Genomic DNA, 7,042 nt, shown 5'->3' with positions numbered 1-7,042 from the left:
GCGTCTGCCACCTTCATGGATATGTTCTTCATTTTGGAGTGTAGCTCACAGTTAGTGTTCTCTATGATGTGATCCACAGGGTATGTATCCAGCAGTGTGTTTCCCGGGGCGGAACCAACGCTGCTTCTCGGCATGGATGGGACGGTGCTATCCAATGCTGGACGATCATCCGCTTGTTGCTGCCGCTGCTGAGACCCCCTTTCCTGGCTAAGTGAGTCGATCTGCTGCTGTTGCTGCTGGAATTTGAGTGCCAAGTCTGCGTGCCTTGCTTCTAGGCCTTGAAGGCGTTCTGCGCCCTACTTCCTCTGCTCCTCCTCCAGCTTCCTCTTCTTCTCCTCCTCCATCTTCTTTCTTCCACGGGGCGTGTAGTCGTCGTTCCATTCTGAAAAGCCCTCATACCAGGGAATAACGCCCTTGCCTCGTGTTCTTCCCGGGTGTTCAGGATTTCCCAGGGCGCGCGTAAGCTCGTTGTTCTCTCTGTTGGGCGTGAACACCCCCTTTCGAGCATCTTCTATTGTGTCAAGTATCTTTTGTTTGGCTCCTTTTAGACTTGCCTTCTTCGAAACCAGGCCTGTCTTTGGGTCCAACGCCCCCCATGCGCATAGAACCAAGTTCTGCACCTGGGGGGCAGCTCCTAGTAACCGGAGTGACCCCTGCATCCTCCATCTCTTGCTCAGACTTATCCCACTTAGGCACTCCCACCGCGTAGCCACCTGGACCCAGCCTATGGAACTGCGTCTTTTTTGCGGCATTGGCCTTGTTTTTTCTTGACCATTCCTTAGATAATTTTGATTCCTTGAATCATGAAATCGTCACAATGTTCTCTTTGCTTCTCCAGTGTTCCCTTGAATTCTGTAGTCTTCCTTTTTGCAGCGAGGTAGTTGGCCCATACAGTTTTCTTGTGGGTGTTGAATGCAATTGCCATCTTCTTAAGAGTAGCATCCTTGACTTTCTGCACATCTGCATCAGTGAAATAATCTGGTAGGGTGAAATGTTCCATCAGAGATTCCCAAAGGTTTTTTTTGCTCTGTCGTCGACCCAAGTAACATCTGGACGTTTAGTTTTTGGCTCTTTCTATTCTTGAATGGAGATCGTGAGTAGGTCCTTCACAAGAACTCCGCACTAACGAGTCCACTTGTTTGCAATGTTCTTAGGCATTAGGGGTTCGCCACTAACTTTGATGGAGTCGATGTTGTACTTTACACCCTCCTTCAACTTTTTGCCCGGGCCTCACTTTGTCTTGCTGTCTGTAGAAGCAGATTTGCTAGATCTGGGGGGCTGAAAGAAGGAAGATCAATTCGTTAATATATCTTCAAATAAAAAAACATGTGATGATCACCAGATGCCTGCTTATATAAATATAACTCGCCGGTAGTCTTTGTCATTTGAAGATCAACATTATTGTATGTGTCATCATAAACGTTGTCTGCGTCATCATAATCATAATCATAGTTCATGACTTCATCAGCTCGATCGTCGAGATCGAATATCTTATCATCACCCTCTCCGGTATTGTTCAGATATTGGGAGCCGTCATCTGCTTCATTCTGATCATCTAGCCTGCGAGGGATGCGTATGATCTCGAACAATTCCTCTTCTCTCTCTCTGTCGGTATTGTCCGCCATAGCTTTTACTTAACTAATACAGAAGAAATATAAAACAATTTAGTATTCAAATTACAATGCATGGATGCAATCAAATAAGGAAAAACTGAATCATATAGTACATAATATGCATCGTCTCGATTAATATATAATCTCGAATACTTCATCTCGAAAATTATATATCGAATACATCACTGGCTAGGTACCTAATAAAGATCGAATACTACAGCAGAATCTAGGCCACTCGCGGTTCCTGGGGCGCGGGCGGTGGACACACAAAGAGAAGGAACCATCACAGGATCATATCTCCGGTCAACTTCCCAAAGAACCTGCCAAGTATTGGAGAACTTGACGTCCATAGCAGCCATGTAGCGATGGACGTGCCCGTCCTCCTCCCTGGCAGGGCGATGCACCACCTCCAGCGGGGCCAGCTCCCTCTGCAGCAAATATGGCCCACACGAACGCCACCAAAGGAGATCAGGGTCGACGACGGGACCCGAGGCCGGGCTCCTCAACAAGCGGCGTGCCCCTCCAGGTAGCACCTCCCAGTGCCAGCCCGGCGGAGCCCAGTCCCGGACGCGGGTCCTCTGAAGCAAGACGTCATCACGAACGGGTCGACGGCAAGGATGCGGGCCGGGCATCGTCGAGAACAAATACTATATGCCCGCAAAAAGTAACATTTTTTAAATGATTGGATTGTGATAACTAAAATTCTATATGCAAATTCTAACAATTTGACATTAATCTAATTCATCTAACTAAAACTAATTCTAACATTTCTAACATTTTCATATATATAACTAACGTTTCTATAACATTTCTAATATTTCTATAACTAAAAAACAGAAAAAATTGCTAACATTTCTATAAATATTTCTATAACTAAAAAACAGGAAAAAAAATTATAACATTTCTATAACATTTCTAATATTTCTATAACTAAAAAACAGAAAAATTTCTAACATTTCTATAGATATTTCTATAACTAAAAAACAGAAAAATTTCTATAACTAAAATTTATAACTAAAAAACTAATGTGTGTGTGTGTGTGTGTGTGTGTGTGTGGACATGGCGGCCAGGGCAGAAGCTCACCGGCGAGGCGCGGCGAGAGGGACGGAGACGGGCGGTGACGAGGACGATGGGGACGGGGCGGCGATGACAGGGACGGGGATGGGCCGGGCGGGGACGACGGGACGATGGGGCGGGGCGCGGCGACGGGGCGGGGCGCAACGACGGGGACGACGGGGACGGGGACGGCCGGGGCGGCGACGGTGACGGGGATGGCGACGGACGGCAACGGGGGCGCCGACGAGGGACGGCGGCGACGGGGCAGAGGAGAAAGAAGGAGAGGGAGTGATGAAAAACTGAAAATTTTCATAAGTGTTGTTTATATACGAGGCACCTTTAGTACCGGTTGGAGCCACCAACCGGTACTAAAGGTCTATTTTGGCCAGGCCAAGCGGCGGGAAGCGCCCCCCCTTTAGTACCGGGTGGTGGCTCCAACCGGTACTAAAGACCCCCCCTTTAGTACCGGTCGGTGCCACGACCCGGTACTAAAGGTGTGTGCCGGCGCAGGTTCGGTGCGGCAAGTTTAGTCCCACCTCGCTAGCCAAGGGGCGTCCGCACTGGTTTATAAGCCCGAGTGCGGTAGCTCTCTCGAGCTCCTCTCCAAAGCAGGCCTACTGGGCCTACCTGTTCTGTGCTGCCCTGTGGGCCTACTGGGCCTTTGCGGGCCTGCATCCTGGCCCAACAACACATTGGGTTTCTAGTCGTATGCAGGCCGCTCTGGCCCACTAGGCGGGCTTTTTTATTTTCTTATTTTTTTGCTTTATTTATTTTTGAGTTGTTTTTTGCTGTATTTAGAGTTTCTTTGTGAATTTTTTTGCTTTAGGTACAAAAAATTACAAACTTTCTGTTAGTGCCGGTAGTTTTCAAATTTGAATAGTTTAAATTTTGAATTATTTGAAATTTATGTGAATCACTAGTTTGTGAATAACTTAACTTTGAAAATAGATTTTTCAGTGATTCTTTTTTCTTATGTTTAATATTAGTGTGTTTTATCATTATATTCAATTTGGAAATGCTTAGGTTATTTAAAAAATGAAATGCCTTTGTAACAGATGAGTTTTCGTCCGAAACCCTGATACTTCGAAAGAGATTGTCCATTTTGTACACAAAGTTCATTTGTTTGCATATAAAATTTCTTCGCATTTCAAATGCCAAAACACATAACTACCCTAACTATTACAGAGATTCCCTCCTGGGTGTGAAACACAGAAGAAAGTGATGATAGTGAAGCCGATCACATCCGAGATCTTTGGGTGTGAAAGTTTTTCTTCGCGTGTGTCCCTTTGCGCCGTAGCCATGGACAATCTTCATCCTTTAACTGGATGCTCGGGTCAATATTCACTTTGAATGGAGCAATTTCATCAAACTTTTCAAAATCTTCTGACATGTTTGTCTTGTCATCCACTCCGACGATCTTTCTTTTCCCTGAAAGAACTATGTGGCGCTTTGGCTCATCGTATGACCCATTTGCTTCCTTATCTTTTCTTTTTCTCGGCCTGGTAGACATGTCTTTCACATAAAAAAACCTGTGCCACATCATTGGCTAGGATGAATGGTTCATATGCATACGCAAGATTGTTGAGATCCATTGTTGTCATTCCGTACTGCGGGTCTTCCGTTACCCCGCCTCATGTCATATTGACCCATTTGCACCGAAACAAAGGGACCTTCAAACCACCTCCATAGTTAAGTTCCCATATGTCCTCTATGTAACCATAATATGTTTCCTTTCCCATGTTGGTTGTTGCATCAAAGCGGACACCACTGTTTTGGTTGGTGCTCTTCTTATATTGGGCAATCGTGTAAAATGTATTCCCACTTATCTCGTACCCTTTGAAAGTCATTATATGTAACCATAATATGTTTCCCTTCCCATGTTGGTTGTTGCATCAAAGCGGACACCACTGTTTTGGTTGGTGCTCTTCTTATCTTGGGCAATCGTGTGAAATATATTCCCATTTATCTCGTACCCTTTGAAAGTCATTATATTCGAAGATGGTAACTGGGACAGCGAGTACAGGTCATCTTCAATATTGCCATCATGCATGGCACGTTTCTGCAACCAACCGGCCGAAGTCCTCGTTTGTTCACGTGTAATCCAGTCGTCAGACTGCTCCGGGTGTTTGGAGTGTAGAAAATTCTTGTGTTCCTCCATATACGGAGCCACCAAGGCGAAATTCTGTAGAACTGTGTAGTGTGCTTCAGTGAGAGAATGCCCGTCCATACATATTATTTGATCCCCTCCTAGCGTGCCTTTTCCATCCAATCTGCTCTTATGCCCCGATTTAGGAACACCAATCGTCTTAAGGTCAGGAATAAAGTCAATACAAAACTCAATGACCTCCTCATTTTCATGGCCCTTCGAGATGCTTCCTTCTGGCCTAGCACGGTTATGAACATATTTCTTCAAGACTCCCATGAACCTCTCAAAGGGGAACATATTGTGTAGAAATACAGGACCCAAAACGTTAATCTCTTCGCAAAGGTGAACTAGGACGTGCGTCATGATGTTGAAGAAGGATGGTGGGAACACCAACTTGAAACTGACAAGACATTGCACCAAATCATTCTGTAACCTTGGTATGATTTCAGGATCGATTACCTTCTGAGAGATTGAATTGAGGAATGCACATAGCTTCACAATGGCTAATCAAACATTTTCCAGTAGAAGCCCCCTCAATGCAACCAGAAGCAGATGCGTCATAATCACGTGGCAGTCATGAGACTTTAGGTTCTGAAACTTTTTCTCTGCCATATTTATTAATCCCTTTATATTCGACGAGAAGCCAAACGCTATCTTCGTACTTAGCAGGCATTCAAAGAAGATTTATTTCTCTTCTTTGGTAAGAGCGTAGCTGGCCTGACCCTGATGTATGCCATCTTTTCCGCGCCCAGAGCATGCACGCCAACTGCTCGGCAAAATGCCAGCGTGTGCTAGAGGGTTTGGATGAGGCTGGGTACTAATAGGCCTAGGTTAGGGTTTGCAAGAAGATTAGTGGACATGGTGGTGTGGTCAGGGGGTCAAGTCCCCAGTGCAAACTACAAAGCATGCCAAAACTGGCTATGCACACCAAGTGCTCGACAGAATGCCAAGGGCATCAAGGCAACTCTTGGGGTGGCCAAACTCTCCAGGTTAGTGTCTCTGTAGAAGTAGGTGATGGTGGCAAGGTCATTTGGGCAAAAGCAGAAACTTGTTAGTGCAAGTTTTGCAAATCTCGAGTTCCGGACAGAAGGAAAAGGGCATAATATCATGTACCAAAAATGCTCCAATGAGTCCAACCTCCTGGACTTAAGGGTTTGGTAAGGTGTAATACAAGCAGGAGAAAGCTCATGGTCACTAGAGCAAAAATAATTAGGGATGCAGTAGAAAACACCCAACTGGGCCAGAATGAAAATGAGGTTGATTCACTCAAATTTTTCAAAGGACATAACTGGGTTTTTGCATAAAGTTGAATAATATACTCCTATTAACATCCCACAATATTGGTGGAAGTTTTAAAGAAATATATAAATAGGTTGTAGTGCAAAATTGCCCACTGGACCAGATTTGAAAACTTGGTGTAGAGCTCAAAATCTCCAATGAACAGAAGATATTTTTGCATAAAAGTGATTTAAAAACATCACATGACATCTCCAAATTTTGGTTGGAATTTTAAGTAAATTTATCAAATGGTTGTAGTTCAAATAGAGCTCCAAAACTAATGAAAATTTACTTTAAGGAATAGAGTTCAGAGAGGAATAATTATGCAAATAAACCCACTGATAATAAAAATGTTTTATTTGAGAGGGTAAATAAGTCCAATAATGATTGAAAAGTTTTCACTTGGGGTAAAAACTCCATAATAATAAAGAAAAGAATGGTTCTGAAATCAAAAGGAAATCCAGAAAATAAAGGTTTATGCTTCCTCGCAAAATTTTAATTAATAAAACAAGGTTAAAATTTTGGGGTGTCACATATGGTTGCTGCTCTGCTCCCCAAAAGGATTAATGCGATCTGCGCTTAGACCAAACCATACGTTCCTTGGATCACCTACAAACTCCTCCCTGTACTTTCTCTCGATTTTTCTCCACTTTGACCCGTCAGCGGGTACTCTCAACTTTTCGTCTTTCTTACGGTCTTCTCCGTGCCATCGCATCGCCTTCGCATGCTCTTTGTTTTGGAACAAATGTTTCAACCGTGGTATTATAGGAGCATACCACATCACCTTGGCAGGAATCTTCTTCTTGGGGCGCTCGCCGTCGACATCACCAGGGTCATCGCGAGTAATCTTATAACGCAATGCACCGCATACCGGGCAAGCGTTCAAATCCTCGTACTCACCGCGGTAGAGGATGCAGTCATTAGGGCATGCATGTATCTTTTGCACCTC

Source organism: Triticum aestivum, chromosome 6B, assembly GCF_018294505.1.
Source record: "Triticum aestivum cultivar Chinese Spring chromosome 6B, IWGSC CS RefSeq v2.1, whole genome shotgun sequence".
Lineage (NCBI taxonomy): Eukaryota > Viridiplantae > Streptophyta > Magnoliopsida > Poales > Poaceae > Triticum > Triticum aestivum.
This window is presented reverse-complemented; position numbering follows the sequence as displayed.